We start from the raw sequence: 14,153 nt of genomic DNA on the forward strand, positions 1-14,153 counted from the left end.
AAGATTCGCTTATAAACTGAGTTCGGGTTATAGGATGAAGCTGCGGACCTGGAATTAGCAGTAAAATGTCGATACGGCGCTGTCCTGCAAATTTGAGAAAAAGTTGTCGGGACGATGGCGCCCGGCGCCACGGTCCTCCGAAAAATCCGTGAAACGAAGGGGGATCTGTTCGTCTCTGCACAAGGATTCCAGATCTTCAATTTCAGCCGCGTACCTGCAACCTACACACAGAAAAGCGAAGACGATTGGGGGGTTAGGGATTAGGGGTTTGCCTTTAGGTCAAACCCCGGTTTTGGAATTAACCAAGAAATGAGCAAGTGCTGTAAATGTAAATGACTATAAAACAAGTACTAATACCTTGTTCTAAGGATGTTTGTATCCTTATGTGCAAAGGTTTAGATGTTGTATGTTGTAGTATGTAGCATGTAATAAGTGATCTCCTCTTCAATGGTTGAATCCTTGACTTGAATGCAACACTTAGCCTTGAATGGAGACTTGGAATGATCAATTACTTGAATGCTTGAATGTTTGAATGCTTGAGTGTTTGAATGCTTGAGTATAGTTTCCACGCCTTTTCCATCATATCGAATGAAAGAGGAAAATGTAGTTTATATACTTGTCATTTAGGGCTGATAGACTGATTTTCCCGACCTTAGGCCGACCAGGGAAGTATATTTCCAAATTGCAATAAAAAAGACCCGATATCACTTAGGAAACCGGGCCCAAAATAGGACCCAGGGACCAGGGCGCTGGGCACTCTAGTCCCACCTCTCGGGACATCAGGGTGCAAGGAGGTTCAGGCCAGGGTACTTGAAAAATGCAGTTTTTGGTGTCGTGAGCAAGTTTCGGGATCTCCATTCAGGTTGCGTGTTGCGTCGCCATCGTGAAGACTGAAATGCAGTCGAAATTGCAAGTGTCGCAATTTTAGGACGCTACATTTAGCCCCCACTTTAGCGGGAGTATAAGCGTACGCTCATACTTCCTGTAAAGTACAAGGAAACAACATTGAAAAACTTTCACCACGTCAAGGAGGCAAGATACACCAAGCCCCCAGTGGACTAAGGATCTTACGACTTTGATTGACAAAGTAAAAGGGAAGATCACGAGGGAGAACCATGATTGTCAGTAGTAAGGTTCCCTCACTATGAGTCATGCAAGAAAGATATCAAAAATTTTCAAGGCAAAGCTAAATTTGTCAAGAAATTTTCAAGTATCTTTGAAAGGATAGACAGGGTGTATGCCCCCCTATGTTAAAGCGATCGCACACGCCTCAACGGGGGTGATTGTTTTAACGTAGTGATACACATAAGAAATGAGAAAGGAAAAAGGAGCACGTTATCGCAAGGATTTAGCCCCCAAGTGTGAGATAAACCCAAGGATAATAAACACAAACACAAAGCACGAGGTGACTTCGCTTTCCTTGGGGTCAGTATGCTGTATGATAAGTCATGTATATATATCATATGTATGTATGCATAATTGTTCTTCATTCCCCAATCAAGGAAAGTCACCTAGAAGAAGGGAACACATGTGTCTTTTGAGTCAACATGAGAGAGATCGAGAGATCTCAATGCTTTGCATCGTCCTCAAGTAGACAACACTAAGGATGACAAATAGAAGAATGAGAATAACATATAGAAGAAGTAACAAAAGAGAGGGGGAGAGAGTCTACTATGCTAATGTAACTAGTCTAGCATGTCATCTACCCCCCGATCTTGCTGATCAATGTTTCGGGAAGGCAGGGAACACGCTAGAGGAGGAACATCCAACACAGCAGATGGAGCTATCACAAGATCCAAACAAGGGCTATGTTCATGTTCCAAGCCACATTGTTCTTGTCTAGGAGCTAGGATAAGTGCTTTAGAAAATTCATTAGATAAATGGTTATCAACATCAACAAGTTCATATTCACTATCAGAAGCAAGAGGAGTAACATTTTCATCATGAATAACATTTTCATCTATATCATCATCAAGATTTATAAAAATAGGATCTTTAACTCGCACAGGATCAAGACCATCATGCATCTTATGTTTAGGAGATTTAGGCTCAATATCCGGCTGAGGAGAAAATGGAATAATGCTTGTTGAAGGTGTTTTTGGAGATTGCAAAGTTTGAGAAGCAGCTGCTTGAGCCCTAAGACGACGCTTTCATCGGCGTTCCCGTGCAGAACGATTACGTCTAGTCTTAGTAGGAAGTGTAGAAGATAGAGGAGGAGGAATGTTCTCATCCCTATCACTTGGATGTTTAGGTTGTGGTCTTTTAGGCTGGATAATAGGAGAAGAAGAAGGTCTCTTCTCTCTATAGAAGGCAGGAGGAGGAACTGCTCCATATAAAGAAGGAGTTTTTGGTTTAGGAAGAAGACCAAGTCCATCATGACGAGGAGGTATAGGTCTACTTTTAGAAGATTTATTAGGCATAGACATAGTCGCATCCATAGGGACGGGTTGGGAATCTTCTTGAGGAAAGACATTAGTTTTGTCTTTCAAAGGAAGGATTTCCTTCTCAAGAATGATAGGAATGTCAAGTTTAGGTGCTCTAGGTTCACTTAGAGATAGGATCATATCTGTTTTCCACTTTTGATAAGATTTGAAAAGATGATCACTTCGCGGAGGAAGAGATTGGAATTGTTTAGGCCAAAAGTAATCAATAGGAACACTAGAGGTTCTTTCAGCTGGTTTAAAGAGACTATGATTGACAGTAACAACTTCACCATTATGGGGAAATTTAAAACACTTATGAATAGGAGAAGCAATAGCTTTCATGGAAGATAGCCAAGGATAGCCAAGCTTCACACGAAATTGTTCGGAAGAAGGAATAATAGCAAAGTTCACATCAAGGGATTTGTTATGGACCTCAATAGGCAATGTAATAGAACCAATTGCAGGAGAAGAAAATGCATCAAATAATTTCACAATCACATTTGTTTTGTCATAGATCACTTGATTCAATTGCAAAGTAAAAAGAAATTCTTCAGTAATAACATTAACCATGCACGAAGGATCAATAAGCACTCCACGGCAAGGCATATTCTTGACTTTTGCAACTATGTATAAAGGACCATCAGGTGCCCTAATGGTTTCACTAGAATCAAATGTGATGGAAGGTTCTTTAGGGTTTTCTTGCTGCTCTACAAAGTTAATCACATTCGAAGTCATAGACACAAGACCATCAGATGAGAAAGAGGAATCATTAGCCTCAATCACATTAGAAGTATGAGAAGTATGAGAAGGTAATGGATCAGTAAAAATCTGAAGATTTTGGTTAGGAGGAGCTACAGATGTGTTGCCTTTATCATTCACTCCAGAAACAGAAATAGTATTATTATCAATCAAATCTTGAATTTTACCCTTTAGAGAAAAACATTTTTCAGTATCATGCCCAGGCTGACGATGAAAGTGACAAAAAGATTTGTGATCAAAATAAGGTGAAGTAATCTTTGCAGGATCAATTTGTCTTATAGCAGGAAGGGTAAGCACATTTTGTCCCAATAACTTATTCATAATATCATGCAATGATTCATTCAAAGGAGTATACTTTCTTTCTTTCTTGAAAAATTTAGAAATAGGAGGCACACCTGATGCTGCATTCACATTGTTGTTGATGATGTTTTCATTGAATTTGATGGAATCTCTGTTCGGTTTAAACTTCCCAAATGGTTGTTGACTGCTATCACCCTTATCACTCGGAGCCATAGGATGTGATTGTTCCATTTGACTCACAGTCAGTTGATAATTGTGAAGAGTGGCGCACAACTGTTGGAAAGAAGTAAACTCAGAAAACAGAAGTTTGTCTCGAATATCTTTTTGCAAATTAGAAATAAAGATTCTTTGAATATCATTATCAGGCACTGGAAAAGAAATTTGAGCATACAAATGCTTATATCTACCAATGAAATCAGTCACTTTTTCTTTAACACCTTGTTTACAATGCATTAAATCAATCAAAGTAACTTTAGGACTTATGTTGTTTTGAAATTGTTGAATGAAAGCATTTGCAAGTTGTTCGAAAGAAGTAATAGAATAAGAAGGCAACGAGCAATACCATTGTAGGGCTTTGTCTCTTAATGTTCTAGTAAATAGTTTTGCAAGCAACCTTTGGTCATAAGCAAAATCAGTACATATTGTTTGAAAAGTCTTAACATGTGTGAGAGGATCTCCTTTACCATTATAAAGTTCCAAATGCGGGATTTCAACATGTTTAGGAGGAATAGCTTGAACAATGTCAAGAGAAAGTGGGCTCGCAACATCAAATGTGGGCACACTAAACTTAGATTGATTCATAGAGGCAATTTGTTGCTGTAAAGAAGAGACAGTTTGTGCAAGATTATTAATGGTCGCTTCAGTCGAAGAGTTCATATTAGGTGTGTTAGATTGAGATGGAGGTGTGATGTTATTGAAAGATGGTAAAGAGTAAGGTGGTGGGACCCTATGATAGTCAACCATAGGGGATGATTGGATAGGAGGAACACTACAAGGAGGAATGGAATGGTTAAATGAATTGCCCCCTTGTGTGATGTTCATTGGTGGAGATATAAGAGGAACACTCACTGAAGGAATGAATGAAGGAGTTGGATTGAATGAAGGAAGAGGGTTGATTGAAGAAGGAGGATTGCCGCCATGACTAGTGATCACAGGAGGAATGTCTTGTATAGAGGTAGCCATGATGTTTGATGTAAAGGTAGGTATACTAGCAATAGAAGTGGTCAAAGGAATAGAATGATTGACTTGTGTAGGAGGTTGTGTATAACCTAAAGATTCAGCACAACTCTTCATAGGCATCACATTCGAATCCACAATGTGTGCGATACCACGTAAAACATCAATTCCATTCTTATCACTTTGAAGCATACATTTTAGACCCTCAATTAAAGGAAGAGCTTGACTATCGGGATACTCATGAGACATCCATTGGTGAAAATCGTCAAATTGGTTATCCAATTTGGAAAGTTGTTCAACAGAAACTTCATGGGGAGCTTCTTCATCATTAGGAGGATTAGAGGAATTACCCATGTCCTCGTTAAAAAGACTACTCAAATTAGGTTCCATCTCCTCAGTAGTTAAACCTCGGAAAGACTTAATTCTACGACTTCGTCTAACGGGAATAGTGTAAGTAGGGCTTATTGTTGTAAAACTCATGCACTAGAGAGAGAGAAAAGATTTTGATCTTAGAGGTAGCAATTTTCAGTAAAACCAGCCAATCTTCCAGATTTAAGCTATTAAATGCAATCACAACAGTCTCCCGAAATTTCAGAAAAAATGTTCGGGACCGTGGCGCTCGGAGTGCAACACGGTCCTTGCAACTTTTTTCGAAATTTGCAGGGATGAAAGGTATGATGATTTTAGAGCTAATCTGAAAAAATTGAGGGATTTTACGATCTGTAGATAGGCCAAATTAAAGTTGCAAATTCAAAATTGAACCCTATCAAGATTGTCGAAAAATGCAAAATTTGAATTTTGAAAAAGAGAGGGAGACTGAAATTTTGAATTTTATGATTTTAGAGGGAATGTCAAGAGCAATGCAAATTTTGAAATTTGAAAACTGACTCAATTTCACGCAAAATTCAATTTTGAAAGCGGAAATCAAAGTTGTTGTAATTAGGCACTTAATTTCAAAAGTCACAAAATGCGAATATTTGAATAAAGCATTGAAATTTCGAATGAATGCAAATACAATTTTCAGATCTAAGACAGTAAGAACACAATTTTGACACAAAATTTCAGTTTCGATAATTTTTGAATGATTAGGAGCCTTAGACCACGCAATCACAAGACCAACTTTGACTGTAATTTTGAAAGTGTTATAATTGACAAAATCAGCCAAAATTCTGGATTTTAGCAGGAAAATACAGCAAGATCTCGCTCCCGAAATTTTGGAAAAAATGTCGGGGACGATGGCGCTCGGAGTGTAACACGGTCCTCGCAACTTTTTTCCAAATTTTCAGGGATGAAAGATATTGTGATTTTATTGCGGAATCCAAAGTTACAGCTGATTTGGAGATGTTTTGATCGGTCAAATTGTCGGACAAAGGTTGAATCAAGAGGGTTTCAAAAATTAGGGTTTTGACTTTTAACCACTTAATCTTTAGAATTAAAGCACAAATATGAATTGATAATTTGTAATAGAAGGACAGATCTGAAACAAGCATTAACATTTAGACATTTCACAAGTTTAATTACTAAAAAGAAATTTTAGGGTTTTAATGCAATCACCTCTAAAACTTTGCAAAAGATCAAACATGGAAATGTAATCAATTTTTTCAGATCTAAGCATGAAAAATCAGAAAGGATGTTCACGTCGGGTTCACCAAAATGTAAAGCAGAAAATCGCGGTCGAACCCTAGTTGTTCTCCCCTCTTCCAACTCCGAGGAGAGAGAAGGGAGGTTCGCTAGGATTCGATGGGTTTTCACTTAGGGGGAAGACTTTACATTCAAAAGAGGGGTTGAAACTCATGAGATCCAATCCCACGTAATGCAAGATTGGATGCTAAATGAATTTCAAGGGTTAGGAAAGCAAGGCTACCCTCTTTTGTAAAGAATGTTGATTAAGGAAATTAAGCTAAGGATGCATAGAAAGTCATAAAGATTCGCTTATAAACTGAGTTCGGGTTATAGGATGAAGCTGCGGACCTGGAATTAGCAGTAAAATGTCGATACGGCGCTGTCCTGCAAATTTGAGCAAAAGTTGTCGGGACGATGGCGCCCGGCGCCACGGTCCTCCGAAAAATCCGCGAAACGAAGGGGGATCTGTTCGTCTCTGCACAAGGATTCCAGATCTTCAATTTCAGCCGCATACCTGCAACCTACACACAGAAAAGCGAAGACGATTGGGGGGTTAGGGATTAGGGGTTTGCCTTTAGGTCAAACCCCGGTTTTGGAATTAACCAAGAAATGAGCAAGTGCTGTAAATGTAAATGACTATAAAACAAGTACTAATACCTTGTTCTAAGGATGTTTGTATCCTTATGTGCAAAGGTTTAGATGTTGTATGTTGTAGTATGTAGCATGTAATAAGTGATCTCCTCTTCAATGGTTGAATCCTTGACTTGAATGCAACACTTAGCCTTGAATGGAGACTTGGAATGATCAATTGCTTGAATGCTTGAATGCTTGAATGCTTGAGTGTTTGAATGCTTGAGTATAGTTTCCACGCCTTTTCCATCATATCGAATGAAAGAGGAAAATGTAGTTTATATACTTGTCATTTAGGGCTGATAGACTGATTTTCCCGACCTTAGGCCGACCAGGGAAGTATATTTCCAAATTGCAATCAAAAAGACCCGATATCACTTAGGAAACCGGGCCCAAAATAGGACCCAGGGACCAGGGCGCTGGGCGCTCTGGTCCCACCTCCCGGGACATCAAGGTGCAAGGAGGTTCAGGCCAGGGTACTTGAAAAATGCAGTTTTTGGTGTCGTGAGCAAGTTTCGGGATCTCCATTCAGGTTGCGTGTTGCGTCGCCATCGTGAAGACCGATATGCAGTCGAAATTGCAAGTGTCACAATTTTAGGACGCTACAGCATCTTATCTCTATAATAATGTATCATGAAACCACAAAACATAATACACAAGAAAACAACAGATTTATGTGGCAAACCCTAAGCAGGGAAGAAATACAGTGAGAATCACTCCCACAATATGAATGATTGATTACAATGTTTTATGCTCAAGGCAAAGGAATCTCATTTCTCCTGATTTGGACTTGCAAGAATAAGGCACACAACCTTAAGTAAAGATAAAATAGAATTGCATTAATAAGGTGCACAATCCAAGGGCAGAATATAATGGAATTGTATTGCTAAATTTCACTGCTCTAGGGCAAGATACAAATCTACACAAGCTACCAAAAGGACACACTGTCTTTTGGAAGTTATACAGAAAAAATGAATTGAAATAAACAAGATATCTTGATCATGTACCTTCCCTTGAGCTATTGTGTCAAGAAAACAATATCATTTCAAACACAACTCACACATTCATTATCTCAATACTCTATCACACTTAAGGAATTGGCCATCAGAGTTCATTAAAAATTAAAATTTACACTTTTTCTTCTCCACATATGCTTGCACATCATTCAAAATCAATCCACATTAATCCATGCCAATACATTGCTTAATTCACACATTCAAACACCTTTATACACTAGCATATTGATTGAAAACCTCAACTAGGTTGACCACATACATAATATGCAATAACTACACAAGGTTGGCCACCATGATCAACTGTGCTAAATGTAGTCCACTGTAGGAGATAAAGCGGACCCAAATACATCATAAAAATTATTTCAAAGTCAATTCGAACAACCCACACACACACTAGCGCACCCTCCAAAGTTGGCATCAAATACAACATGTATATAACCAATAAAGGACATTAACTAGTTAGCCAAAAAGAATCACCCAATGCAAATTACTTAATGTGGATCTTCACATTTCATGGTAAAACCCATAACAATACTCTAGCTTAGCCTCCAAAGTATATTCAAACCAAAAGAGTATTATCCAAATAAGATAAATCAACTAAGTTAACCGGAGACCAACACAACTAACCACGTCGAACAAAATAACAACATAACTTCACTTGATGAGGAACCCAACACGTGAAATATGAACTAGAACATTGAACAAACTACTTGAACATGTCCTCCCAACCACAACACTATAACCAACACTCCAGAGAAATGCAAGACTTTCTCTTGACCAATCCTGATAGACAACCTCACTATCAGAAAATAGCAATAACCAACTTCATCATTTGAGAAAATTAGGACCTAAAAATATGATAGTGTAACATCCATTGAACATAGAAATTATTTATAGAACCACAAGGCATCATCTTGAAAAATCAAAGGAATGTAGAGAATTCTTCCATAAGGTATTTAAATATTTATTCCTACATATAGTAACTTCCAAAACCATCACCTTCTAAAAAAAACCTCATACTCACTCAACATCACCTCTAGATAACATGACAACATCCAAATACTTGTTTCTAAACCATATAAAAAAACCTCACAATTGTAACTTCCTCTTCATGATTTTCATCACTACACACAATCATATACAACACAAACTCATCTTCACTTGTGATGTCAATGACAACACCAAACAAGTTTGACACTAATGACAACAAACCCATATTTGCAACAATCTTCCTCTGTCATTGATGATAGCACTTGTACCATCAAAGTGAAATTTACTCCCCCTTTGATATCAAGGACACATGGCACAACATTACAAGCCTAATCTATGTAACTCTAATAGGGATATTTCTCTTCTACAGTTACCATTTTCTCACAAATGGGAAATCACAACCTTTATTGCTCCCCTCGAGAGTAGCCGCCACATCAATCTAGAAGATAAAGGATAAACTTTGATTCTTCCCTTGGAATGATGGACCACTTCTATGCATCTAGTTTGAAGAAGTTGGGGCAATAACCCCTAATTTCTATTGGAGATACTCAAAGGGATCTTTTGACACTTTCTATGGTGAAAATATTTGCAAACTGTTCGTTTGTAGGCACATATTCCAATCTGACTTCCTTCACTGGAACCTTCTCTCTTAAGAAATGATATCGGATAGAAATGTGTTTAGTCCTTGAATGCATCACTACATTATTTGAAATTTTAATTGCACTTGTATTATAACACGTATTACGAATTGTCTCATCATACATCACCTTGATATCTTTAAGAGTTTGCTTCATCCCCATGACTTGAGTGCAACAAGATGTTGTTGCAATATATTCTTCTTCTTCTATAGATAATGACACTGAATCTTTCTTCTTTCTCAACCAAGAGACCAATCTATCTCCTAAAATAATGCACCACCATTTGTACTTCTTCTATCATCTACACACCTAGCCCAATCAAATAGTAGTGTAAGCTTTCAAAAAAAAATCTTCATCCTTATTATAACACAAATTAAAATCGAGAGTACCTTTTAGGTATTCTAATATCTTTTTTACTGCTTTATCATGAGATTTCTTTGGATTAGCTTGATATTTGACAACCCTTGAGATAGTCAAATACAACAATCCACCAATCATAGATCTATACTATTTTTGATCAACTTCTGAAGATCCATCATCCTTGCTTAAATGTCAACTAGTAACCATAGTGGTTCCAGCTGGTTTACAATTTTCCATACCAAATTTCTCCAACATCTCCTTGGTATACCTTGTATGAGAAATGAAAATACCATCTTCTGACTGTGTTACTTGAAAACCAAGGAAAATTGACAACTCACCAATCATTGACATCTCAAATTCTTTCTACATTTCTTCTACAAGCTTCTTTCAGACATCTTCATCTCCACCAAAAATGATATCATCAACATATACAACCACTATTAATAGTTTCCCCTTTTAAAATTTGAAATATAGATTTTTATCTATTGTACCTTCTTGAAATTATGCTACAAAAAGACTATCCAACCCTGCATACCAAGCTCTAGGAGCTTGCTTGAGTCCATAAAGTGCCTTCTTGAGTCTACAAATAATATCTAGATCTTTTGACAATTGAAACCCATCTAGTTTTTCAATATACACCCCTTATTTAATTTCTCCATTCAATAATGTTTACATGCCATCCATCTAATATACCTTAAAGTTATTATAACAACAAATGCAAGAAACATCCTTGTAGCTTCCATCCTAGCCTTTGGAGCAAAAGTATCCTCAAAATCTATACCTTCAACTTGTCAGAATCCTTTACAAACTAGTCTTGCCTTGTTCCTTCTAAATTCACCATCTTCATTCAACTTTTTTTATAACACCCACTTTGTTCCTATCACATTCTTGTCCACCAGGTCTAGGTACCGGTTCCTATGTTTGATTCTTTTGTATCTGATTTAGCTCTTCTTACATTTCCTTCATCCATCCATCATCTTTTCTAGCATTGACAAAAGTATTTGGCTCCACTTTATCTAAGAAACAAAAAATTACTTGTTCATTGGTCTTAGCAAGTCTTCTTCTAGTTTGAACTCCTTTATTTTTGTCTCCAATGATCCGATCTTCTGAATGATTATTCTGTACATACTTTGCAGGTGTCTTAGGTTCTTGTCTATGTTCCTCTTCTTCTACATTTGACTTTTCTTTATCTTTTGGAACACCATTCTCTTCTATAAAAATGAGGGCACCTTCTATCTCGATCTCACATTTAAGTGCAATTAGATTCCATTCTTCACTTACTTTGATATATGTATGCTCCATAATCTTCTTCACTCTTTTGTTGTAAAATCTGTATGCCTTTCTCTTTGTACAATATCCCAAAAATATTTAACCGTAGGTGATCTTCCATGCCATATTTCATAAGGTGTCTTTGTGTGATTTACTCTTACTTGTACCGTGTTAAGAATATATACCACAATATGCACAACTTGTTTCCATTACACATTAGGCAAGTTAGCATCTTTCAACATAGTTCTAGAAATTTCAACTATAGTGTTATTCTTCCTTTCAACTTCTCCATTTTATTGTGGAGTCCTAGGTGCAGATAATTGCATCCTAATATCACACTATTCACAAAATCTATCAAATTCATTTGATGTAAATTAACCTTCTCTATTAGAACTTAAACATTTGATCTTAGCTTCTATTTGATTTTCAATAATATATTTGAGTACCTTAAATCTATCTAGTGTTTTTGTTTTTTCTCTTAAGAAAGTAACCCATGTCATTCTAGAATAATTATCAATGAGAAACATAAAATACCTTTCACCATTTAATCCTCTTATCTTTTTAGGTTAGCATAGGCCATGATGAATCAACTCCAAAGGTCTTGTGGTAGAATATTCCATGTTCTTGGATCTACTCCTTGTCTGTTTTCCCATTTGACTTTCCTTGGACACTATATTGGCAGGTTTGATAATATTTGAAAAATCTCTCACAACATGAGGAGAAAAAATCTTCACCATGTTTTTAAAATTAATATGTCTCATACTTTTGTGCCACAATCGACATTCATTGTTCTATGCCAACATACAAGTACTTCTTTTGTTTTCTTCTGCATAATAGACATTACCATCTGTTCTTGTACCTTTTGAAACTAACCTTTTAGAACCTCCTTTTCTGATCTCACATTTGGACCCATGAAATATGAGCTTGTAGCCTTTACTGCAGATCTAACTCACACTTGAAATATTATGTCTCAATACTTTATCATAATAAAAATCATCTATCTTATGCTTGCCATCAATAGATACAGTTCCTTTACCATAGATAGGTACAACCTCCTAACCAGAAAATTTCACTAATCTACCATTATATTTTTCAAAGTCTATGAACTTCCTCTTGTCAAATATTATATTGAACATCCAAAATCAATTATCCAATATTCAGGTTCTACTTTTGCATGCAATGCAGTCTTCATGTCTTTGACCTTTCATTGTCTTCTCATCATATAAAGTACTAGACCTTTCACTATCCTTTTCATTTATAGAAAATAATAATGATTTATCATTTGAGCCATCATAAGCTTCTTCTTCAGAGGAATAGGTCTCCATTGAACAAAAAAATATTTTTAGGCTTATCTTTGTCATCTATTCTTTTGTTTCTGTAATCTATCCTACAATTATCCCTTCTCTTGTTATCATCATCTCATCTCTTATAGTTATCTTCCCTTAAAGTACATCTAGTAGCATAATGACCAATTCTTCTATAATTAAAATATTTGAAGGGCAACTTACTTTTGTGTTTTGTGTATCCTTTCTTTAGTCTCCTCACAAATCTCACTTCAATATCATCCCAATCATTGTTTGTTTTAGGTACATCTCCAATCTTCTTGGTAGCTTTGGATATAGCTTTTTTCATGGCATTGTAGAGCTCCTTAAACTTTGATATCTCAAAGGAAGAGAGCGATCCATACAACTAATCCAAGGTATATGTATCCATGTTCTGGCTTTCTTAAATAGCATACAACTTAGGTTTATAAGATCTAGGTAGAGTCTTCATTACTTTTCTCACAAATTCATTCAATTATCCACTAATTCCTTTGATTCCATTTACTACCTCATTGACTCAGTGTATATAACATTAAATGTTCTCATATTCATATATCCTCAGTGTCTCAAATCTATACTTAAGATTCTGCATCTTGACTTGCTTGGTCTTTTGATCTGCTTCATAAATGCTACTCAACTTATTCCAATTTTTCTTTGTAGTTTTGCATCACATGACCTTCATTCAAGGACTCAGAGTCACTCAAACTATCTTCTGGTAGGCATAGAAAAATAATGGATTGAAATGAGAAAGATCTCTTGATCATGAAACTTCCCTTGAACCACTGTGTCAAGCAAATAATATGGTGGCAAATGCAACTCACACATTCACTATCTCAAAACTATATCACATTGAAAGATAAGATCATCAAAGATCATCACAAATTAAAATTCACACTTTTTCTTCTACACATATTCTTGTACATCATTCACAATAAATCCATATAAATCTATGCCATTACATTACTTAATTCACACATTGACACACTTTTATTACTAGCTTATTCATTGAAACCCTCAAATAGGTTTGCCACATACAAAATATACATAAATTACACAAGGTTGGCCAAAATGATCAATTGTGCTAAATGAGGTACACTCAAGGAGATAAAGCGGACCAAAATACATCATAAAAAGTCTTCCAAAGTTGATTCCAATGAACTACACACAATAAAACATCATATAATATTGGTCTCAAATATAACTTGTAGATAACCAATAAAACATGCTAACCATTCATCCCAAAAACATTTCCCAATGAAAATTACTCAATGTGGATCTTCACATGCCATGGTAAGACCCACAAAAAAACTCTAACTCAACCTCCACTATATATCTAGACCAAGAGAGTATGATCAAAATAAGATAAATGAATTGAGTTGGTCAGAGACCAACACAACTAACCACACCGAATAATAGAACACCATAAATTCACTTGCCCAACAACCCAACAGATGAAATTTGAACTAGAACACTGCATAAACTATATGAACATGTCCTCCATGCTGTAACATGATAACCGAAACTACATAGAAATGCAAGGCATTCTCCGGACCAGTCGTGATAGACAACCTCACTATCAAAAAACAAAAATAACCAACTTCATCATCTGAGCAACCAAGGACCTTTAAAAAACATGATAGTATAATA

Source organism: Cryptomeria japonica, chromosome 8, assembly GCF_030272615.1.
Source record: "Cryptomeria japonica chromosome 8, Sugi_1.0, whole genome shotgun sequence".
NCBI lineage: Eukaryota > Viridiplantae > Streptophyta > Pinopsida > Cupressales > Cupressaceae > Cryptomeria > Cryptomeria japonica.